The sequence below is a fragment of the Petaurus breviceps genome, unplaced genomic scaffold (genome assembly GCF_028583685.1).
Source record: "Petaurus breviceps papuanus isolate PSGF00001 unplaced genomic scaffold, PetGlider_PUasm1.0 90630, whole genome shotgun sequence".
Classification (NCBI taxonomy): Eukaryota; Metazoa; Chordata; class Mammalia; order Diprotodontia; family Petauridae; genus Petaurus; species Petaurus breviceps.
The window spans coordinates 1,607,081-1,633,223 of NW_027187291.1; the positions used below are offsets into that span (position 1 = coordinate 1,607,081).

The 26,143-nt window shown below is 38.4% G+C and overlaps 1 protein-coding gene and 1 long non-coding RNA gene across 4 annotated transcripts in view; one reads left to right on the plus strand and one right to left on the minus strand.

The window, feature by feature from the left end:
• The window catches only part of SKAP1 (src kinase associated phosphoprotein 1), a 391,122-nt gene that overhangs the window by 332,186 nt on the left and 32,793 nt on the right, over positions 1–26,143 (minus strand). The gene's annotated exons all lie outside the window — the stretch shown is intronic.
• Positions 4,422–19,709, plus strand: LOC138143077 (uncharacterized). Its single transcript, XR_011163598.1, has 3 exons — positions 4,422–4,645; positions 17,647–17,740; positions 19,440–19,709. It is a non-coding gene; the product is annotated as an uncharacterized lncRNA (long non-coding RNA).

Consider the following 26,143-nt stretch of genomic DNA (forward strand, 5'->3'; position numbering starts at 1 on the left):
AGAGAGCATTCATGGAGAATTGTCTCTATTTTCTCAGGAAAGTAAAGATGAAGTCCTCAAATGAAAAGGTGGGGAAGAAGGTGGTATGTCAGACTTGAGGAGAGAAGAGGAGTTTTAGGACAAGCACTGTGGAGATGGGTAGAAAATCAATATCATAGTGTGATTAGTGGCATAGCCAGAACTAGCAGACCCCAGGCCTTCCATTTCCAAGTCAAGGGCTCTCTCTGCTACTCTATTCTGCCTCCAGCTGCTGACAGCTACACTTAGATGTTCCCAGGCTGTGGTGCTGTGCTAGTATTTCTTCTCTTTTCCCTTATGCCCATCTCTGGTTTTTGCTATCATTTCTCATCATGGGAGAAGCCAACTATTTCCTTTCTGGGCCTGGGTATATCACTCAAATTAAAGTCCAAACTACCTTTATAGCAGTCATACTCTGACCCCCAACTTGGTCGAGGTACACCAGGGATTCTGTGCTCAGAGAAGTTTTTTAAACTAGTATGCCTCCTTTCAGGCACATGGTCTGCTTCCTGAACTTCATGGCTATGTCCCTCTAATCATCTTCATGTTAGTCTCTCTGGAGAGCTGATTAGCTCAGTTTCTCTCACACTGATCAGCCCACCCTGGGTTCTTCCTTCATATCTCTAATCAATTCTGCTCTAATATTTCCAAGTTACCTTATGACTATCTCCCAACACCACCACTGGTGGTTTAAAACTTCTATCCAGGATCACCACAATATACATAATATACATATTCTCTCTTCTTTTTTCTTTTCTCTCTCTCTCTCTCTCTCTCTCTCTCTCTCTCTCTCTCACACACACACACACACACACACACACACCACTCATAGAGGAACCCTCTCTTGTAACAAGGAAGTACAGTTAAACAAAATAACCATATTGTCCATGTCTCACAATATTCCTCCTATACCAATAGTTCACTACCTGAGCTGAGAGGCTGGAGGCATGCTTTGCTGTCAGCCTTCTAAAGTTATGATTGCTCACTGCATTGATTAGAAATGTTTTTTTAATGCTGTTTCCTTTATAATACTGTCATCCTTATATAAACTGTTCTGGTTCTTCTTGCTTTGATATGCATCAGTTGATAAAAATCTTCTAAAGTTTCTCTGAAATCAATTTTGCCATTTCCTTATAGAACAATAATACTTTATAATATTCCCATAATATAATTTATCCAGACATTTCCCAATTGATGGGCCTTACTTTCCTTCTAATTCTTTGCTACTACCCAAAATGCTACTATAAATATTTTTGTGTATAGATGGCCTTTCTCTCTGTCTTTACTCTCCTTAGGGTAAATGCCTGGTAGTGGTATAGTTGGGTCAAAGAGAAGTATATAATAGTGACTTTTCTAATCACTATTTCCAAATTGTTTTTTATAACAAGTAACCCCATTCTCCACTACATTTATAGATCAAAGTAGACAAGAGCTCTGGGTACATATGTTACATTATGAAAGGGGGAGGGGGAGGGGAGAGGGGGAGACAAGGAATGGGAACAGACCACTGGCATTATAGAACAGGAATGGGAAAAGAGCTCCATCTGGTAGATTTTACCAGAGGTGGCATAAGAGAACTGGGATCCAGGTATCTAGACCTCAGACTTGGAAAGCAAAAGATTGGAATGGGAAGGACCTAGAATCAGGTACAACACTATTTCGACTCACATTCTTTTACTTCCATCAGAAGTAGAAGATGAAGCCATTGCCATCAAGGGGCTTACATTCTAGGTGGGGAGATAAGACATACACATTGAGGTCCCTAAAAAAATAAGGCAGTATTGTGATAAGAACCAAGTGAATCAGACAAATAATAACTGTGTAACCCACATGTCAAGATAACCATGTCATGAAGCACCCAGATTTACTTTTTAAAGAATGTGACAGGGGAGGCTAGGTGGCGCAGTGAACAGAGCATTGGCCCTGGAGTCAGGAGGACCTGAGTTCAAATTTGGCTTCAGACACTTAACACTTACTAGCCATGTGACCTTGGGCAAGTCACTTAACCCTAACTGCCCTGCCTTCCTCCCTCCAAAAAAAAAAAAAAAGAATGCAACACTTCTATTGGGTTGAACCTCCCAGTCACCCAGATCTGGAAAATCTACTCTAATGGATACCCCATTGGGCTCTTTCCCACTTGCAAATACCTTGTCTATAATAAGTTTTATTCATTCATAACTTCAAGAAGTGCTTATTAAACACAGTGCCTGGCACTCAGTACTAGGGATACAAAGACAAAAATGAAACAGTTCCTGCCTTTAAGGAGATTGCATCCTATCGAACATACCAAGCTTGTCTACAGTAACAATGGTCCACCCAGAGGCAGCTAGGTGAATGGTGTAGTGGATAGAGGGCTGGGACTGGATTCAGGAAGACCTGTGTTCAAATCTGAACTCAGACACTTACTTGATGTGTGACTCCGGACAAGTCAATCAACCACTCCCTCAGTTTCCTCAAGTGTAAAGTGGAGATAATGATAGCATCTATGTCCCAGGGTGGTTGTGAGAATCAAATGAAAGAATATTTATAAAGTGCTTCGTATGGTGTCTAGTACATAGTAGATGCCCAATAAATGCTTGTTTTCTTCCTTCCTTCCCTTTGTGGTTCCCAAGCTCATAGTTTCTGACTGAATCATCTTTTCATCCTAAGGTCTAGTGATGACTACACTGCCCAGCAATGAGAGTGTTGGGCTTTCAGAAATTTGGGTGGATAGGAAACCAGGGACCTGCTTACTTGTTTTGAGATCTTAGAGCCGATGAAGGAAATTGGGATTTCATCTCATGATTTATTTAGTGCTACAAGGTTTATTTCTACTAAATGTTTTATTAGAAACTTGACATTAAATACCAATAAAGCAGCTATTATTATTTGGTAATTATTTACATTTAAATTAATTTATTTCAATGCATAAATATCACAAAAGAATAAACTTTTTCAGTTTTTCTCTCTAGGTCCCTATTAGGATTTTCTTCCATTCCTTCTTATTCATTTTTCTTCAAATTCCCACAGTAGAATGTAAGCTCCTTGAGGGTTTACCCAGCACCAAGCATGGTGATTATAGTTTTTTTTTTGGCTTTTTGGGGGGGAGAGGGTAGGGCAACTGGGGTTAAATGATTTGCCCAAGGTCACATGGCTAGTGTTAAGTGTCTGAGGCCAGATTGATTATAGTTCTTACAGCAAAGTTTCTGAAATTATACCAAGTCATCAATGAAACTAGGTGAGAAAAAGTTGGATTTCCCTTCCTGAAGTCATTTCATCTCAAGAAGATTCTCTGTGTATTTGTAGAGGGACATCCTTCTCTCATATGAACATTGAACATCTATCTTAATTTGGAAGTCAGGGTATTTACCAATAATACAGAGTTCAGAGGGGGAAGAAATCATTTTAGTTAGGGGTAATCAATCAAATTTTCATGGAACAGGTGAGACTTGAAACTGAGTGGTGGGTGATAACCAGACAGTTGGAGAAGAGGCTATTCTAAACAAAGGGAAAAGTATGTATGAAGGTGATGAAAGATGATGGGTAAGGTAATGTTTGGCAGGCAATAAAAAGAAAATATTATTGTAGGACCCTACTTTGAATATGCTACAATCTCATTCAAAATCTTTCACTGGCTCCTCACTATGCAGAAAATTAAATCCATACTTTGTACTCTGGAATTCAAGGAGCTCTAAAATCTGACCTCTACCTTGATTTCTAACACAAATTCTCCACTCCAGAAAAACTGGTCTTTTCATCCCCAAAATGTACCCAAAGCTTTTGCTCATGACATTCCCTTGCTCTGAAGCTCTCATTTTCATCACCTGCCCCATCTGAAGCTATCGAAATCCTATTCATCTTTCAAGATCCAATTGAAATATACCTCTTCCATGAAGCCTTCTCTAATCACTGCAGCCTAAATTGATCTCCATCTTCCCAAACCTTATAGAATGTATTATTAACCAACTCACATGGCACTTGTAATATCTTATCTTGCATTTTAGTTCAGCATAGCCATGTCTTGAGTCAGCCTGGCATACCGGATACAGAGCTGGTGGCCAAGAACCACTGCGTTCAAGTTCTGACTGTCTGACCCTGAGCAAGCTATTTAACCCTTCAATGATCTAGGTATATGTCTCTATGACATAAACTTCCTGTATTAATAGAGGAAGTTCCTTACCCCAAAGTCCCTACAGCAATGAAATCACAGGTCCTGTCTGTATCTCCATCCTCCTGTTCATGTGTTACTGTACTAGAAGGATCTTACTTTGAACAGATAGGTCTTTGCACACTCTTACTCAATAAATATTTGTTGAATAGATTACTTTATTCATGAGTGAATATTTGTTGAAATGAAAATGAAACTGGAAAAGGAAGTGGGAGAGAGGAGGAGCAAGCATAAAACACCATTCCGAGTTTGGACATCTTCCTGTAGCCAGTAGGGAGTCATCGAAAGGTTTCTGAATCAGGGAAGGGATATGATCAAAGCATTGTGTTGAGAGGATTAATCTGGCACCAATATGCTGAACAGTTTGGAGCCGGAAGAGATTGGAGGCCATTTGGAGACAACTGAAAAAGTCTAAGCTTGACACGATAAAGAGTCTGAAAGAGGGAAGTAAAGGATGAAAGAGGCATGATGAAGGGGTTGGTGAGTGACTGGATATGAGGGCTGGTGAGGGGTTGTCAAAGATGATTCTGAGGTTCTGAGCAGTGAGACTGATATGACCATGGTCAGGAACTGGAAAGTCAGGCAAAGCAGTCAAAAAGAACATGACTTTTATAATCTGTGATCACTACTCATACTTGGAGGACTTTTGTTGTTTATTTCAGGTTCCAGGCTGTTTCTGGGTGATGGTACATGCAGAATATCTCATAGTCTGAAACTAGAAACTACCAGAGGTTGATGGGACCTTGTTCTTCCACTCTGAGTCTTTTAGGGGTGGATCTTTAGTTATAGTATATATGACAGTCATAAAGTCAACTCTGAATTCTTCATGTTATAGGAGAACAGAGGCACTAATCATTCAGAACAGTAAATAATCCTCCTCCCCCTCCCAAAAGATAATTTTTTTTCTTTTCAACTTTAGAATACAGTAAAACATCCATGTTCACTGTACTCCGTGCCTGACCCAGACCCTCTCATTTCTTTTTTTTTCTTTTTGGAGGGGAGAAGGCTTGGTAATTGGGGTTAAGTGACTTGCCGAAGGTCACATGGCTACTAAGTGTTAAGTGTCTGAGGTCAGATTTGAACTCAGGTCCTCCTGACTCCAGGGAGGGTGCTCTATTTACTGCACCACCTAGCTACCCCAACCCTTTCATTTCAATGAACATATCTTTATAGCCTGGCACACAGCTGGGTCATGAAAGGTGAGGAGGGGACAGCTATTCCACAAAACAGATGATTTTAGTAGGTAGGGAGAGCTATACAGATAGTGTGTTAGAGAGATATCTTTATGCCATCCACAAAGGTGGGTTGTTGTATAGGATAAACATCTCTGGCCAAATTGTTCTGTTTGGATCTGAAAGTCTTTCGCAATCTTGCTCCAGTCTACTTTTCCAGGCTTACTGCCCATTATTTTCCTTCATAGTTCCTGCCAAACTGGCTTGCTTCCTGATCCTCTTACAATACATTCCATCTTCCAACTCTACTATTGGACAGGCTGTTCCCCATGACCAGAATGTACTTCCTTCTCATCTTTGCCTCATAGAACCTCTAGTTTCCTTCAAGCTCCTACTCTAGGAAGCCTGTCTTGATTCTCCCAGTTGGGGATCCCTCCCAAGAATTAATTTTCTATATGTTCTGTAATTAATTTTCTGTTCTCATGCTATTTCCTCCAATACCCCCAATAAAATAGTTGGTCCTTGAAGGCAGAGAGTTTCATTTTTGTCTTTGTATCACCAGTCATAGTCTGGCTTAATAAATTCTTGTTAAATGAATAAATGAATGAATGGAGAGTCAAGAGAATTGGGTTTTAAAGTTTACTTTTCTACTTCTTCTGAGTAGGTCACGTCACCTTTCTCAGTCTCAGTTTCCTTATCTATAAAGTGGGAGGTTTGGCTAAAATCTCTTCCAACCCTAACATCCTAAGAATCCATATCATCTAGTACAAACACCTCATTTACAAGAGAAAGAACTAAGAGAAAAAGCATATAATAATTTTCAAAGTCTCATGTTGCTAAGTTACGGGGTTAATCTTTCACAGATTCAAAAAGTGTTTTATTAAAAAAAAGTCTTGTAACCAGGTCTTCACAAGAATAAGAAACTTTGGGGTAAATATTTTAATTCACTTGGTACCAATTAAGTGCCATTGTCCTATCTTTTCATTCCAAGGGCTTGGCATATAGTAAGCACTTAATAAAAACTTATTGATTGAATGATTCAACCTACCCCTAGGATTCATGCCCTTGAATAAGGTTTTTCATTTGATGTGGATTTTTTAAAAATTTTATTTTATTTTATTTTCAAACCCACATTTCCCCCTCCTATTCCCCTCCCCCTAAATATGAAAGCAAAAAAAAAACCCAGCCCAAAATACCAGTTGCAAACATGCTTAGTAAAGCAAAACAAATTCTTACACTGGCCATGTACCGCCCCCCCAAATATATCCATCTGTATTCTGAGTCTATCACTTCTCCATTAGGAAGTAGCATGTTTCATCATGAATCTTCCAGAATTATGGCTGGTTATGATTGGCATTCCTAAATCTTTCAAAGTTGTCTTTACAATATTGCTGCTATTATATAAACTTTTTTTTACTGGTTCTTCTGATTATGCTTTTGCATTGGTTCATACATGTCTTCCCAGGTTTCTCTGACACAATTTTCAGCATCATTTCTTACAGAACAAACTATCCATCACCTACATATAACATAACTTGTTCAGCTATTCCCCAATTGATGGGTACTACCCTCAGTTTCCTATTTTTTGCTATTACAAAAATAGCTGCTATACATATTTTTGTACATATGAGACCTTTTCCTCTTTCTCTGATCTCTTTGAAGAACTGATAATGGTATTACTTGGTCAAAAGGTATGCATAGTTTAATAGTTTTTTTGGGGGGGGGAACAGTTCCAAATTGCTTTCTAGAATGAGTGGGTTAATTCACAGATTCACCAATAGTGCATTAATGTACCTGTTTTCCCATAGCCCCTTCTGGATTTATCATTTTCCTTTTTGTCAACTTTGCCAATCTGAGTATCAGGTGGGTGTGAGGTAGAAGCTAAGAGTTATTTTAAATTTTTATTTCTCTAATTGTTAGTGATTTAGAACATTTTTTTGACATGGCTATCAATAGCTTGGATCTCTTTGAAAATTGCCTGTTCATATCCTTTGACAACTTATCAGTTGGGGGAATGGCATATATTCATATAAATTTGAGTCAGTTGCTCATACATCTTAAAAATGAAAATTTTTTCAGAAAAACTTGCAGCAAAATTTTTTCCTCACCTCTTCTCTTTCAATTTTAACTGCATTGGGGTTTTTCATACAAAAACTTTTAAAATTTTACATAATCCAAGTTGTTAATTTTACCTTCTGTGATCCTTTCTATAATTTGTTTGGTTTTATGTGGATTTTTTAAACCAGACTTTAAAAAATTTTCACATTAGCCATGTTGTATATAAAAATTACAACATATGGAAGGAACCACGAGAAAGAAAAGGCAAAACAAAATGAAACAAAAAAGAGGGCAAATAATATGCTGTGATCTGAATTCAGACTCCATATTTCTTTCTCGGGATGTGTATGACATTATCTATCATGAGTCTTTTGGGGTTATTTTAGGTCATTGTATTATTTAGAAGAGCTAAGACTATCAAAGTCAGTCATCATACAATGTAGCTATTACTGTGTACAATGTTCTCCTGGTTTTGCTCATTTCACTAAGCATCAGTTCATATAAATCTTTCCAGTTTTTCTGAAGTCTGCCTGTTCACCATTTCTTATAGCATAATAGTATTCCATTACATTCATATACCACAACTTGTTTAGCCATTCCCCAATTGATGGACATCCCCTCAATTTCTAGTTCTTGGCCACTACAAAAAGAGCTGCTATAAACATTTCTGTAGATGTGGGTCCTTTCCTCATTTTTATGATCTCTTTGGGATAGAGCCCTAGAAGTAGTATTGCTGGGTCAAGGGTATGCATATTTTTATAGCCCTTTGGGCATAGTTCCAAATTGCTCTCCAGAATGGTTGGATCAGTTCATAACTCCACCAACAATGCACTAGTGTCCCAATTTTCCTACATTTTCTCCAACATTTATAATTTTCCTGTCTTGTCATGTTAGTCAAACTGACAGGTGTGATGTGGTACCTAAGAGTTGTGTTGATTTGCATTTCTCTAATCAACAGTGATTTAGAGCATTTTTCATATGACTATAGACAGCTTTAATTTCTTCCTCTGAAAATTACCTCTTCATATCCTTTGACCATTTATCAACTGGGGGAATGACTTGTATTCTTATAAATTTGACTCAGTTCTCTATATATTTGAGAAATTAGGCCTTTATTAGAGATATTGGTTGTAAAAATTCTTTTCCAATTTTCTGCTTTCCCCCTAATCTTGGTTATATTGGCTTTGTTTGTGCAAAAACTTTTCAATTTAATGTAATCAAAATGATCTACTTTGCATTTCATAATGTTCTCTAACTCTTGTTTTGTCATAAATCCCTGTGTTCTCTGTAAATCTTAAGCTGGATTTTTTTAAGGGACCTTAGAGATCACATAATCTAATTCTTTCATTTTAAAGATGAGGAATAATCAGAGGGAGTAATAAAATCACCATCAATATACATTCTATATTTTAAGTAATTAATACGCCATCATTTGTCTCTGAATTGTTCTCATAAAGGCAAGGGATGAAAAGAGATGGAAAATTAGAGTAAGAATGAACCTGAGAGATGGGAAGAGGGTGAGAAAGCTCATGAGAGATAAGAAAGAAAAGAAGGAACAAGTTTATGAAAGAAATTAAAAAGGGAAGGGAGAGATGTGGGGGAAAGAAAAATCCAGAGCTGGAATGGGAAGGAAAGAGCAGAAGATATGGGATGGTAGTTAGAATATATGAGAGAAGATGGTGGTTAAAGAGCTTAAGAAATTTGGGTGGGGAAGGGGAGTTTAAAGGATAGGATGGGGGGAAGGGTAAAGCTTAAGAGATAGGTTAGGGGAAAGAATTTAAGAGATATGATAAGAGAGAGGGAGTTTAAGAGAAAGGATGATGCTACCGATACTAAATCAAGCCAATTGTTCAAAGAAAGAAATTTTTTTTAAAGCTTGACTTCATAGGACAGTCATAAGATGACCTATTCATCAACAAAAAAGCACTTCAAATGATACAACCCTGTATACGCACAAGAATGTTGTATGTAAATGTAATCAATTTGCTTCCTCATTAAAAGCTTCCATGAAGAAAATGATTTAACACAAATGCTAAAGTAACTGACACAGATTAATTGGAAAATAACAACAGAACCCTGATTAAAGGCATAATATTTATTTCAGTCAGTCACACCAGACCAAAATCAGATAGGGGGAAAACTGAATCTAGAAAAAAGGTTTCAACTTTCTTTTAAAAAAATTTTTTTTTTATTTTAAAGCAATTGAGGTTAAGTAACTTGCTCAAGGTTACACGGCCAGCTATTTCTGGGTGTGGTGCTGAGTATCTGAGCCCGGATTTGATCCCCAGGTTATCCCCACGATGGAGCCAGTGCTCTTACTCGCTGAGCCACCTGGCCTCCCCTAAGGTTTCAACTTTCAACCAATTACAGAAGGCATCTCATAGTATGGAAAGAATTCTAAGACTCTTGCTAACCTCTGGAATTCTTCCTTCCAGTTAATAACTGAAATAGACTTTGGGGTTTTGGGATCAGAACTCTGATTTTCTGTTACTCCAACTAAAAAGCTCCCTCTCCCAATGCAAATCGGTACTTAGGCTGCAATTTGTAATCCTATAATGTTCCCTGAGGCACTGAGGGGTTAAGTGATTTTGCAGTCACATAGCCTGTATGAGTCAGAGACCCCGACTTGAACCCAGATCTTCCTGGCTTTGAGGTCCACTATACCATGTTGCTTCTTGATATTTGTAATGTCCACAGAAATTCTAGAATTGAAGTCTACTGAATGTTTAAACTTTAATGGATCATCAGTCAATCAACAAACACTTATTAGGTGTCTACTCTGTAGAAGGCACTGTGCTAAACACTAAGGATGCAAAGAAAGGTAAAAACAATCCCTGATCTCAAAGAGCTCACAGTCTAATGGATTATCTTAAGGGGGGGGGGAAGGACACAGAGAGACAGAGACAGAAAGAGAAACAGAGAGAGACAGAGAGAGTGATGGATTCTTTTGGCAGCTGGACTCCTTCTCAAAATAATATTTTTAATGATTACAAAAGAAACCAATTGTACTGAAGTACAGTTATCAAAATATTAAAAAAGCAAGTTTTAAGGGGTGGCTAGGTGGCACAGTGAATAGAGCACCTGCCCTGGAATCAGGAGGACCTGAGTTCAAATCCAGCCTCAGACACTTAATACTTACTAGCTGTGTTACCTTGGGCAAGTCACCTAACCCCAAATGCGCTGTCCTCTCCCCTCCAAAAAGCAAAAAAAAAAAACCCAAGTTTAAGAACCCTTGGTTCTAGGTGGATTAGACTTGAAAGTGCAAGCTCAGCCACTCACAGTATTTTGAATGTTCAAAGAATCTCTCCACTGTCTCCTCTGTTGTTACATTATGATTCCTTAAGACCGGAGCTTGGATTTGCTGGGCATTTCTCCCCAGTACTTCCCTCCTTGCCCTTATGAATTCATCCTTATGAACTGATTTGAGCCAAAGAATTAGCTGAATGGAGCCAAATATAGTAACTACCAGTGTGACTTTGGTAAAATTACTTAACATCCCTGCTCCTCAGTTTCTTCAAATGTAAAATGATGGGGGAGGGGCAAGCCTCGAGGCCCCTTTCAGCTCTGGATCTATGGGCCCTATTACTAAGACAGCTCCTTCAATGCCAATCCTACCCACTGCCAGCAGCAGCAATAGTAGCCTGCAACATAAGATGTAACATCTCTCTGCTACATTCAACTTCTCAGAACCCATCAGGGTCTACACACATTCATAGCTTATGAACCTCTATTTTTACTGAACTCCCCCTGATCAAGACCAAAACTCAACACATGTCATGATTATAAGGTCAAGGATATTTGCAACAGATGGCAAAGCAAAAAACAAAGCATTAAATCAAGCAGCAAATACTCTTACCATGTATTTCTCAAATCTCAGCTCCCAAACTTGGCAGTCAACTCCCCAGCCCTGCACTATAAGCTAAGAGAACAAGAAATGGGGCAAATGCACTTGTTTCTACTTCCCATGCCAGTTTACCAAGCTAGCTCTGTAATCTGAACACTGGTATAACAGCTTTTCAACCAAGCATAGAGTATTTTGTGTGCCAGTAAGCTCTGTAATGATGTGATCCTGAGAGAAGAGTTGATGCCACAGCTATTGAAGAATATGGTTTAGACAAATTGCAGGCTGCAAGGCCCCATCTTTATCCAATAATTCACACTGCCTCCCAACAAAAGACAGACATGAAGCAACTGGGGAGGGGGTGGCACTAGGGACATGGAGAGGGGGTTGAGTTAGGCTTCCTAGAAGAGGTAAGACGTGAGCTGAGCATGGATGGAAACTAAGAATGTTTCAACGTGGAGATGCCAGAAGAGGTAATGCATTCAAGACATGAAGAAAAGCTTGCCTGAAGGCACAAAATTATCACATCATGGATGAGCAACAGGGAGAAGGCCAATTTGGCTGGAACATGAAGAATGTCAAGGAGAGCAATATGTAATATGCGTTATTATGTAGCAATATAATAATAACAATAATAATAGCTAACATTTACATATTGCTTTAAGGCTTGCAAAGCACTGTACATGTTAATTTATTTGATCCTCACAACAACCCAGTAAAGTAGGTGCTATTATTATTATCTCCATTTTCCAGATGAGGAAACTCAGGCTGATCAGGGTCACAAAAATAATAAGTTCTTAAGGCAGGGTTTGAAGTCAGGTATTTTTTTTTAAACCAAAGAGTATGTATTTTAATCTAGAGGAAATACAGAAACACTAGGGTTTCTTGAGTCATCTAAATATACTAAGTAGACATACCCCAAATTTGTTAGTCATGGGCCTGAGGTGTCTAGCCAAGCTCTACCCTTCTGCATTTATCCACCAAGCACCTGAAATGCTGGTTTGAGATGCACCCAGACCACACGGAAGGGGATCAGGTCCCAAACTAGCCTATTTCAAATATTCCCAGGCTAGAGGGAGGTGCTATGGCTGCAAGTTGCTAGAACATCTCCCATTCTATATCTAATATGTCAGACAAGCTACCATTTTGATTATTATCTCTCAGGAACTTCTATTATGTGTTCCCTATTCTAAGAAATTTTTATTACAGCCCTCCAATGTAATAAAATCACATTTAAAAATTTGGTGAACCTTTTTAATCTAATATGAAGAAAAGTTGATAATGATGATGAAATTCCTACTCAAAATAAGTCACCAAACACATCTACAAAGTAGCTATAGTTAATTTTATACTTGGCAAAATAGCTTTAAGGTCCCCAAAAAAACAATGACAAATGATTCACTGAACAGAACTCTTCCCCAACAGCAACAAAGTCACTCAGCTTTTATCAAATGCGGCCATAATATTCTACAGCAAGATAATAGACACCTAACGTTCTCTGGTTATTCAGACCTTGTTTTCTAGCTTTTAGGTAAAAGTGAATAGAATTTATTTATTTAAAAGTGAATAGAATGAATTTATGTGCTGAGAAGTACAGAAAATAGCTGGAGTTCAAATCCAAATATACCTGGAAATGAACTGAAATAGAGCTCTTGAAAATGTAGGAAATAAATTACTCAGAGTTAGGAATAGAAATGTTATTAGTAGTCTTCCTGAAAAATCAGCCAAGTTATCTTGGAAAGACTTTAAATGCAAATCTGGAGGACTGTCTTGCTTTTGTTCTTACATTCTCAGCACCTATCACAGTGTCTGGCACATAGCAGGCGCTTAAGAGATATTTGACTAAAAGTCACGCCCTATTTCATAAGTTATCTTACAGTGAGTTTATTTACAAGGATATGAAAAGAATATAGGCATATCCCACATGTTGTTGATCTCAACTGATTTTTTTTTTAATTTTTTATGATAAAGTATCACTGTATAGCCTGTTCCTCATTTGGTCAATCCTCTGAGGCCCACCCAGTTCAGCTGCCCTTCCCAGTTTGAAGCTTTGGTCTTCACTCTTCAGTTCATGCATAGATCCATAACTAGCTTGCCTCTGTCCCAGGTGGAGTTTCTTGCCCCTAAAGGAAGCACGGAAAATAGAAAACACTTGATAGAGGGAAGGCACTAGAATTAAAAAAAAGTTGGGGAAGTCTTCCCTATAGAAGGTGGGATTTTATTTGGGACTTGATGGAGGCCAAAGAAGCCAGAAGGTGGAGATAAAAAAGGAAAGCATTCTAGTCACAGAAAGAGACAAAGAAAATGCACATAGCTGAGAGATGGTGTGTCTTGGTCAAGAAGACCAGAGTCACTGGATCTAAGACTACATGGTGGAGAATAAGGTATAAAAATACTGGGAGGGAGGTTGCAGGGAGAGGTTGGTTATGAAAGCTTTTGAACATCAAACAGAGGATTTTGTATTCGATCTTGGAGGTGATAGGGAGCCCCTGGAGTTTATTGAGCAGCAGAGGGACGTAGTAGAATCTGCACTATAGGAAAGTGGTGGCTGAGGTGGATTGGTGTGGGTAGAGACTTGTGGCAGCCTATTGTAGTAGACCAAGAGAGAGCTGATGAGGGCCCCTCTCCAAAGTAATAGTAGCAGTAGTGTCAAACAAGAGATGGGGGCATATTTGAGAGATGTTGCAAAGATGAAATCAACAGGTGTTGGCAACAGATTGGATACAAGTATGGGCTTAGAGAGAGTTAGGAGTCCATGATGACACCTAAATTGTGAGCCTGAGGGACCAGGAGGATGATGTTGCCCCCTACAGTAATAGGGAAATTAGAAGCAGGGGTGGGTTTAGGGCAAAGAAGAGTTTATGTTTTAGACATGTTGAGTTTAAGATGTCTACTGGACTCCAGTTCAAGATGTCTGAAAGGCAGTTAGAATGTATGAGTAGAGGTTAGCAGAGAGATTAAGGCTGGATAGGTAGAATAGAGACTCATTAGCATAGATATGGTAATTAAATATGTGGGAGCTGATGAGATCAACAAATGGGTTTTCTTGGCAGAGATACTAGAGTGGTTTGCCCTTTCCTTCTCCAGTTCATTTTACAAATGAGGAAACTGAGGCAGAGTTAAGTGACTTGCCCAGGGTAATACAGCTAGGAAGTATCTGAGGTCAGATCTGAACTCAGAAAGATGAGCCTTCCTGACTCCTGACCCAGAACTCTATCAACTGCGACACCTAGTTGCCCCCTACTATACTGGGATCCAATGTCTAATATGAATCAGGTATGGGAAGAAATGAAAAGATCCCAATCCTTCTTCCACCCCTCTTCTGGGGAGGACAAGCAAGGTCTATTTCCAGAGTGACCTAGAAGCATCTGCCTCCTCTTTAAAGACTGGTTTGTGGGAGTACAGGTTTACTTGGGAGTGCACTCTCTCCAAAGCCTGTTATTCTCCCTTCCCTTAGCATAGGTCATGAACCCCTTCTTTTATCCCCAGACTCCCATCTGCACAGTCTTTGCTTTTATTTGAGTTGGTTTTTAATGGTGTTTTATGCCATAAAATTACTTTCCTTACATGAGATTACAGGAGCTAGAGCTGAAAGTACCTTAAAGATCATCTGGTCCAACATCTTCATTTTACAGATGAGAAAAGTAGTGATCCAGACAGTGATGTGCCTTGCCCATGGTCAGATACAAAGATAATAAGTAACAGAGCAAGGATTCAAACTTGGCCCTTTGATTCTCTATCTAGAGTTTTCCATACCATGATGCCTTTCCCCCTTTTGTTTCTATAATACTAGTAATTTCTGGTAATGAAATTTCTGACCTCAACCTCTAATACTTGAAGGTATCTCCTTTATCAGTCAAGGGAATGTTTGACAATACTTATTAACACAAAGTAATTATAGTCAAACCCCAATCATCCCTTAGGATGGTGTGGATAATCTGTAAATAATCATTTATGTAATTATTCACTGATTTACAAACACTCCATAGTGCTCAGACTTGAAATAGATTTTGCAGGCTAGAACATGCATATGAATCTAATAAGATTTTTTAAAATTTGGGGTGGAGTCTGGACCTGTGATTTCATCAAGTGGGGAGTTCCCAAATGAAGAAATTGCCTTTATCATTACAGATCAATATCTTCTCTTTAACTTGTCATCTTAAAGTGTTGCCTAGAACACTGAGATGTTAAGTGACCTACCAGGGTCATATATGGTGTGATTTGAACCCAGATCTTCCTGACTCTAATCCAAGTTGCATAACCACTACACCTGAAACCTTCTCTAAGATTAAGTTGAATTATGATAAACATCAAGTCTTATATAAGTTCAAAAACTCAATTTCACAAGTACAGGATGGGAGGAGTGTGGATAGACAGACAGTCGTTTCAGTGAAAAAGAGCTGAGGAATGTGGTAGACCCCAAGCTCCATATGACTTGATGATATCTGACAGTCACAGAAGTTAATGATAGCTTGGGCTACAAAGGAAGCAGCAGAACTTGTAGGGGGAAAAGTGGTGACAGCCCCCTTTAGACCCTGACCTGCACAGACCATGGATGGAGCACTGTATTCAGTCCTGGGGACCACATTTGGGGAGCATCTCAATAAACTTGGACAGAAACCAAGACAGTAAAAGGTCTTGAGCTGATCCTATTTATTATTTGAAAGAATTAGAGACGTTTAGTTTGGAGAAAAGAAGAGGCAGCATGCATGCTGGGATAAAGAAAGAAGGGGAAGTGGAGAGTGATAACTGTCTCCTAGTATCTGAAGGGCTGTGGAAAGGAACTGGACTTATTCTGATTAGTTCCATGAGACAGAAGCAAAGGCAATGAACGGAAGCTGCAAAGAGACAAAGAGGCAAATCTGGGACTGATATAAGGAAAAACTTTGTAACCATCTGACAGTGGAAAGGGGAATAGAAGACAGAGAGTTCTCCCTCTCTGATGATCTTTGAGCAAAGGTTGGAAGACCACTTACTGTGTATGATGTTGAATGGATTCTCTTCCAGGTACAGTTTAAGTTGAAAATCTATGATTCTCTAGGGGCGGCCAGGTGGCTCAGCAAGTAAGAGCACCGGCTCCAGTGTCAGGATGACCTGGATCAAAATCCGGGCTCAGATACTCAGCACCACACCCAGAAATAACTGGCCGTGTAACCTTGAGCAAGTTACTTAACCCCTATTGCTTTAAAAAAAAAAATCTATGATTCTCTACACAGGGCTTGCCTGTACTATTGGGATTGTAATAATAATGATAATGATTAATGATTATATTTATATCTCACTTAAAAGGTTTACAAAATGTTGTACATGTTATCTCATTTGCTCCTCACAACATCCCAGATGAGGAAACTGAGGCAGAGAGAGCTTAAGTCACTTGCCCAGGGTCATCCAGCTTATATTGGAGACAGGATTCCTGCCTCCAAATCTAGCACTCTTACTCCCCACCCCACGCCACCTAGCTGAGATAGAATGAGAGATGTGGAATGTGTTCCTGGTGTGTTACATAGCCTAGTATGGGTCATTTGATCCCACCTTGAAACCAATGCCCCATTTAGAGAGCCCTAAGAAGCTTTTCTCTCTTCCTTGATATCTCTACTGTCCCAAACATCCATCATTTCTAGTGCAAAAGGAAGTGCAGAAGGTTTGTCAACACTGTTTCTCTGCTAAAGCAATGAAAGATAGGTTCCTTATGTCTTTCCCGAGAGCTACACACATAGTTTCCATGAGTATGTCAAACATCGTTCTCATGTGCCTAACTATTTCTTTAGAATCTCTAATATTTCAACTGGGGCACCTAAATACACAATGAAAGATTAAGAAATTGGGTACAGCAATTAGACCCGCCCATGCCATATGGCAGTGCCGGATACTGGCTGGGACCTGAAAAGTCAATTTCACAAGAGTCTTACATAGCTTGAATTCTAATCATTTTAGGATTGGCAAACATATGCCTGCCCAACCTGCTCCATCTACACAAAATTCCAAAGGAAAAAAATCACAGACTAGAGTCAACAACAATTGTCATTTCCCAATAATATTTCACATTTATTTTTCTACTAGGTTGTCAATTTTCAAAATAAAGACAGGTAGTTACAGAAGATGGACCCAGTTAGGCCATCCTGCTAAATATAATCTTAAGAAATGCTCCTGGGGAGGCTAGGTGGCACAGTAAATAGAGCACTGGCCCTGGAGTCAGGAGGACCTGAGTTCAAATCCAGACTCAGACACTTAACACAAAAACTAGCCTTGTGACCTTGGGCAAGTCACTTAACCCCAATTGCCCTACCTTCCCCCTCAAAAAAAATGCTCCTAGAAAACAAGGTAACTCAATTCATCCCAGTCTTAGCATCACTGTACAATATCACTTACAAGTACTTTTATTTTTCTTTTCTCCTATTTCTTAATTTCAGTCATGGGGATGGATAAAGAAACTCTTTCTGCCCTTCCTGAATTCCTCCATGGTGCCTCTTCCTGCTGAGATGTCCAATCCCCATTACTTCAACTGTAAGTTCCTTCCCCCCACCCCAATGGAGACATGATCAATTCCAACACACTCGGTTGGTCCCCTGTCCTCTTGAAGCCAAGATACTTTCATCTCCTGCACATCTAATAATTTCAAGACAAGGACAAGAAAAATCAGCTCTTGCTTTGTGAACTTTTGTCTCTTGTGCTTGAGAGACTGTCCTAATATCCCCCGAACATGTTTTAGTGATAACATTTACTGCACTAGGGCCAAAATGATTTTCTGTCACTTTCAATTCCAGTTCAATAAAAGTATAAGAGCTTTGTTTCTAACCTCTGTCATTTGTAATACCATAAAATGGTTTAAAAAATGTAAAATTGAGTTCCATTTCCTACTGGACTACCAATCTCACATTAGCTTTCCTCTTATCAAATTTACAAAAAAAAGCCAGAAATTGACTTCTCCTTTTAAAAAGTCAGTAGAAATTTCTAAATCTCATAGGTATGATGTTTGAATTTAATTTGATCCTGTGTAATTTCTAACCTAGAAGTTTTAAAGGAGTATAAAAGTTAGTTTGCCTTTCTATTAAACCTGTCATATATGGAAAGAATCTCTGAATATACTGTCATCTAACAAATTCCAAGCTGAATCTCAAAAATCACTAGTTAAAAGTTTTCATCTTTAAAATACATATATTTATTAGAAACCCACGCTGAGGATTTAGATTTCAGACAACAATCAAGTCAGCTACAAGGCAAAAATATTTATATGACAGAACCCTTTTAAAAAGATGGCTTGGCTCAAAGGCTTAAACCACTCCTCAGAAACTCTAGAACTTTGAGCCCTAATTCCTAATATTTCACTAACTCTGTGACCTTGGACAAATGACTGAAATCCCATTTCCCTCATTACTAGAAAAGGCCTGGTAGAATAGAATATGGTTGTCCAAATCCAAACTGAACACAGACCCCACTACCACATCCTAGTTGACAGATGGGAGCCACTCACTCATGGCAACCTGGCAGAAATAAATATTTAAAGGTTAAAATTGCTTTTCAGGCAAGAAGCACTACATAAATGATTATGAGAACTTGACCAGGGTTCACAAACTCAAGAGGGAGTGTTTGTTCAAACTTCTGAGCAAACTGTTTGCAAAATTTAAGTAAACAACGATCGGTTTGTGACCCAAACCCACTAGAAGCACAGAATGTCTAAATTTGGCACACAGGATTCACTCAGAATGGGAGCAACAGAATAATAAAGCTCCAGCTGCAGCTGGGAATTTATTTGGTTTCATAAAACCTTGATATTCAGAGGTTTGTTAACTTTCTGTTAATTTTTTTTACTGTACTGTTATCTTGTGGATAGCTAGTTTTTCCTTTCTGAGTTGTTGCTCCCCAGCACACTGATTTTTTTAATCTATCTGTCCTAGAAGGGGGTACCCTTTGAAGCCTGAAGAATCAAACACTGCTGAGTAGTCTGAAAGACATATGAAGAATCCACCCAGACCTAGCTGGACAGGGGTGAGATCTTCCCAAAGAGTTTAGTCATGTCTCTATAAAAATATTCCCAATATGAAATAGCATTTGACATCTTATGTAAATTAAATATACAGAAACAAATGCCAGGATATCTCATTTCCATTTTAAATCTAGTGAATATGTGAGCATTATGTTGTATTTGGATATCAGGCCTTAAGAGTTCTGGTGGGAGTGATTCTGTTGTTTGTTTCCTTCCCAGACCCTTTGCTGAGCATGAGAGGCAGAGTACATTTCATTAACAAACCTGCTAATACTACAGTTTAGGGTGATGAGATGTCTGGACACAGCTTCTGAAGAAGAGAGGCCTCAAATGGAATGAATCTAAAAAGTCACTTAAAGGCCCACTTCATTTTCAGAAGGGACCAAGAAATAAAATCAAACTTGGGTCATTTAAATTTTCCTACATCTATTCCCCCTGATTAAAAAATATCATTAGCAACATGAATAACATTAAAGAGAAGTGCAAAGATTGGTTGTTAACATGTGCCTTTTTTTGCTCCACATTCTTCATTTTTGCAAATATATAGAAACATACACACACACCCCAGAATTTTAAAGAGAAAGCAGAAAGCGGAACCTGCAAGATCATCATTAGCAAAGTCTGCCTGTTTGGATGTTGTTGCTTAATGTTACAGAAATAGCAAAAGATCTTAATTCAGACACCATTCTCCTACTCCCTTCTCTTGCATTTCCCTATGAGGCCATTTACACAAGTTTCATATTAACAAAGCGAAAGAGAGAGGCAGAGGATTTATCAGAAAGAATGGACAGCATGCACATTGGAGAAAGGAACCCAATCAGGAAGGCCTTGCACCGCAAAGTTACTGGAAGACTACAAATGCATGCATGCTACAGAGAGATATTTTTCAGTGTCTCTCTCTAAGTACAGAACAGATTGCCACAGAGGGGCAAATTAATGGGAGGTCCAGATGAAATCAGACTTAAAATCAAGGCCAATACTAATGGCGACAAACTGAAGAGGGGAATCACATTCACATGCTTTTTTCATGTACAACGTTAGAATTTAACAGGCCTTGATTTACAGACTCAGAAAATATGAAGCTAGATCTTTTGTGTGTCTATGAAAACAGCACCAAGGATTCTCTGAGACATTCTGGGGGCAAATCTATATTCCGTTGAGAAGATGGACACGTCCAAGTGCTCATGCAGAGACAAATCCCATAGCTGAATGAAACACATTTCCAGCACTCAGAATAAATGGCTAGATGATGAGAAGCGCCTTGGCTAATTAAAGACAATCTAGTGGGGCCAGCTCAGCCTCAATGGTAATATGCAGAGCTCAGTTATCTGCCTGACTTCCAGGTCACATTTTTAAATTTCTTTTTATCTTGATGCTGCATGTTATTCAGCTTAACGAGCTCAGTATCAGTGGAAATTACATACAGCATAGTTATGTTAATGGACTAAAACTGCCTTGAAATTGCATTTTTCCTATACTTCAATCTGAAATTTTAAACAAGATATAAAATTAAAATAACATAAACACAATTAGTATTATTAGACATTTATTATGACAGCACTGTGCTGCCATGGTTAAAACAGGACCAGGAAGTTTTGCCGAAAAAAAAAAAAATAAATCTCCCTGATGGGGGAAAAACCCCCAAAACTACCTTACCTTACCTTACTCTTCACTTTGTGGCTAGAGTACTTTCTCCCACAAAATAATGTTTAAAATTCATCTGTTTCTTTATTCATTACAGGATTATATCCCAGCCAGTGGCTACAACCTCACTTAACAACCATCCACCAGAATATAGCTGATTATAATATCTGTAATTTAGTAGATAAATCATAGGAAGTTGCCTGAGGCACAAGGAGATTAAGTGATTTGTTCAGGATCACACAGTTACTAAATGTCTGAGACCAAGATCTGAATCCAGGTCTTCCTGATGCCAAGTTTCATTCATGAGAGCACTAAAAAAAATGATCCATGCCCACCTGCTATCTGAGACACTTAGCTGGACAACAACTAAAATACTGTTTTCACAGCTTCTATTCATATAAAATTTCTGATTTGTGATATGTTCATGAAGAGAAGCTTCAGGGTACTCTAATGACAACTTTATCTACAATCCAGTGTGACAAAAATGAAATAGAATCAGTCCAATTTGCATGGGCTACCAAATCTAAGATATCTCTTCAAAGTGAGAAAGGTCACATGGCATAGTGGAAAGACTGAGGCAGAAGACTTTGAGTCTCAGTCACATTTCAAGATAAGATGATAAAAAAAAAAAGGTGAGATGATTTATATGTAAATTGTTTTTCAAATCTGCAAGCTTATACATTATACAGCCCTTAACTTGTATGTCAATGGAGTGAAATAATTTCTCCTTTCTAGGTTTCACTTTTCTCTGCTATAAAGAGAAGGGTTTAGATTAGATGGTTTCTAAGGTCTCTGCGAGCTCTGTGTAGTTCTATGTATAGTTGTATAGTTCTATGATTCTAAAGGGAAAAAAAAACACACCATCACCAAAATAGTATGAATTATCAGTGAGTCAATAAACATTTACCAAGCACCTACTATGTACTAGGTGTTGTGCTAAGGGCTAGGGACATAAAGACAGTCCCTGCTCCTGAGAAGTTTACAGTCTAATGGGGGAAAGCAATATGCAAATAACTACATACAAACAAGCTATACAAAGGATAAATTAGAAATCGTCAACAGAGGGAATCATAAACTAGAATTAAAAGGGTTCAGGAAGGCTTCCTATAGAAGGTGAGAGATATCTTCCTTCTCTAAACCTACCCTTCTCATGTCCTTAAACAAACTTAATATAATTTAGTTCACATTCTAATTATGATTAAAATTTAGAGGGAAAACCATGCATTTTGAGGCTGCCCTGAAAGAATGGTAATGCAATCCTCTCTGTTTTTTGAAGGAAAGAATTGCATTATCACAGACACTTAATAAAGATCACCTTTCTCCCTTGGTGCGATTTTGAAGGTACAAGAAACAATCAAGCAGGTCTTGGTCCATCTATCTCACATGTATAACACCACCACAGGATGAAAGATCTATAAAGAACCCCAAGTAAATAGGTTCCAAAAATGTTAACACTTTGAATACCAATGACAAAATTCCAACACACACACACACACACACACACACACTGAATAAACAGGCAACTAGTCCAGAAGCTGGCATGTAATTAATCAATAGTGAGATAACACCGTAGTGGTTTTTTCTTTCTCTTTCTTTAAGGATATGAGGAGGGAGAAATGAATTGTCAAACTTTGAGAAGTAGCCAAATTACATTTACTATGTAATCCTTAAAAGCCATTTAGGCTTAAATAGCTCATACACTTACCTCAAATTCATTTCATCTGAATCTGCATGTGTGCCTACATGATCGGGTTCCTTCATAGAAAGAATATTTACCCAACAGAAAGCGCCATTGTGAGTTATACTGTAAACAACACTAGTAATATCAATGTTCTATTATATTAACTTATTCAATAAACCTCCTTGGATCCAGAGGATTTCTTTGGTTCTATAGCTTACTTTTTATAAAATTCTTTACATATTTTGTGAAGTCCATAAATATTTACAGGATAACACTGTGAAACCCTTGCTCCAGAGTTTTTTTTCAAACCATCTCCTTATCCTCCTTTTCCCCTTGTGTGACCCACCATTTACTCAGAGGGCATTAGAAGCTGCTTTTTCTTTTGCTGAGTCACACTTCTAAAGCTACAGCTGAGGTCATGCAAGGTTAAGATGATGCAAGTCAACTTGGGCAGCCCTTAAGTCACCCGAGACCGGAGTTATTGAACAAGATTCAGAACAGTGTGTAAAGTTTCATAAAGGAACAAAGGAACATATGTTCCAGAAAGAATTTCACCTCATATTTTACATTTCTTGGGTGTGTGGGTTAAGTATCACAACCCTAATACCTAAACTGATTTCTTTGCTCCTTCCTACTGCAATGTTCTAGAAATCTGTCTATTGTTTGGAATCCCCTCCGATATCAGTAAGTTTCACAGAAGAAAACAATACCCTAAGTTTGTTTCTACTGGCTGTCATCTTCACTTGCAGAAATGACAGTAAATGACTAGTTGTTTCCAAAGGGGGCAACAAGAGACTATTTATCCATGCTCAATATTCTAAAAAATCCAATGTTATTCATTCTTTGTTCCCAAACGATATCTTTTGTTAGGTAACTCTAAAAAATGCTTTAGGAAAATTCTCTATAGGTGTTCTGGAAAAAATTTAACAACCTGTTCTCCAAATGCATAGTATACTTAGAAGTTTACTATGCATTATTCACATTTTGTCCATCATTTTTAAAAAGTAGAGAGAAGCAAAAAACAATAAATTAAGCCTTGATTTGTAACATTTTCTGACTTCTAAGGTGTAAAGGCTTACACTGAACATTTAACAATCAACTCTCTTGCACACATACCTGACTCTTGCAGTTCTCTAAAATAAGGTCTGGGTTCAGGCATTTTTGTGTAGCTCATATATCTGCTTTATTACAAGTGTCAAGCATCTAGCCCAAGTCCTTCAGTGACCTTTGAAATATGCACAATAGAAAAATGCCTATGACCACTGGCACTAAAGAGCCTAATGAAATATCTGCCCTAGATAATAAGGGTTGCTTGTTCTTAGGCAAGTCAAAGAAGGAGAATATGTCAAGTGTGATAAGTAAAGCCACAACCTATAGCATTTTCAGTGTCTTTCTTCAAAACAGAAATTGACACTAGTTTTATTTTGCTCTGTATGGAAGCCTACCCATTATTGACAGTTCTCACAAGGCAGGGAGCAGTCAGTTGGCTCATACCAGTTTCTTTTGAAAAAGTCTGGGGAAGGGGAGTGGATAGCTTTGTGCGTTGTGGCGGGGGGGGGGGGGGGGGGAGGGAGGGAAGGATGAGCATAGTGAAGACAGCAACCCCTTATAATCCAAACTTCATTTCCTACAGTAATTCAAGATGATGAAATGGTTGCAAAGAGCATACCATAGCAGCAAGGATCAAGCCAGAGTATTTGATTAACTGCAAGTCCCAAACCTTGGCAAATGCCACTGAGTTCTGGGCAGCAACAAAAATAAGGGCCAAGTCCCTTCAGCACACTGAAAATGAGAAACACTGCTCTGCTTGCTCCCATTTTCTCTTTGCCCTTTCAGTTCTCAGGCAGTGGAATGTTGGGGGAAGAGGTGAGAGGAAGGGAAGTCAAAGCAAGAGCAAGGTTTCAAAGGCAACAAATTAGGAAAGGGTTTGTGTATAACACTTAAAAATAAAACTATATTGTTTTCCAAAACAATTTGGAAAAAAAGGCCAATTTGATCTGTAATTAAGTGAGAAAAGTTCTAAAACTGACTGCTCATATCCTTTGAACCCTTGAACACACTACCGGGCACATACCCAAGAAGGGCAAAGACAGAAATAAAGACCTGATGTACACTGAAACATTATTTACAGTAGTATTTTCTGTGGTAGTAAAAACAAGCCAACCCCCTGCCCTGAAAAAAGCCTGGAAATCAAATAGGTGCATATCTACTGGAGATAACTGAAAAAGCTGTAGTACAGAAATGTTACAAAATATTACTATGCCATAAGAAATGGCAAATACAGAATTCAGAAAACATAGGGAGACTTCTAGGAACCAAACAAAGCACAGGGAGGTGAGAAGAACAAGGAAAACAAGATAGACCTCTGCAATGATGAAAATGAAAATATCAGTAAAAGGCATCATCTTTTTGATCCAGAGATGCCACTACTAAGCATATCCCTGAAAGAGATCAATATCAGAGAGAAAAAAACCCATACATAAAAACCATATTTATACCAGCACTTTTGAAAAAGAAAATTGTAGTAAAGAACTGGAGGGGCAGTTAGGTGGCTCAGTGGATAGAGCACTGGGCCTAGGCTCAGAAAGACTTGAGTTCAAATGTGGCCTCAAATACTTACTAATTGTGTGACTCTGGGCAAGTCACTTAATTCTGCCTCAGTTTCTTCATTTGTAAAATAAGCTGAAGAAGGAAATGGCAAACCACTGTAGTATCTTTGCCAAGAATACTCCAAATGGGTTCGTGAAGAGTCAGATGTGACTGAACAACCAAAAAAAAACCCTGGAAACAAATAGGTGCTCATCAACTGAGGAATCACTGCACAGATTATGGTGTGTGAATGCAATGGACTGTTATTTTATCCTAAGAAATAACCAAAGATCTGGATTCTAAGAAACCAGAGAAAATCTGTAGAAAGTAGACAGAACCAGAAGAATAACATATAATGACTATATTATCATAAAGGAAAATAATGGTGAAAGACTTTGGAATGCTGATCAATGCAATGAACAATCACGCCTCATAGCAAAGAGGTGGTGAACTAGAGCAGGATGGGGCACACATTTTCAGATATAACCAACGTGTGAATTTGTTCTTCTTGGAAATGTTCATTTGTTACAAAGGAGGGCTTAATTTTTTTGTCCTGGAATGACTAATTATGTCTGGAAAAAGTGAAAAGAACATCAGTGAAACATTGGAAAATACATAAAAGAGGGGAGAAGTACAAAAGGAGATTCAAACAATCAGAACAGTGCACTTACTACCATGTTAACATTAACATATACCTAAATAAAAGACACAACCAAACTGTAGGTAAGGGAGATTTTCATATGTGAAAAACAAGAATATAAAACCAAACTTTGAGCAACTGCAATGATCCATTTTGGTACCAAAACACATGATGAAACATACTTCCCTCTTCTCAGTTGGGTGGTGGGATACTATGGGATCAAAATGTTACGTGTACCTTTTATCTGGTGGATTTGGGTAACTATTTTTCTTTGTTACAAGGGCAGGCTCAATGGAAAGGGGGAGTGGTATGTGGAGATATGACTATGATGCAGAAACCAAAAAGCATCAGTAAAACATTAGAAATCAT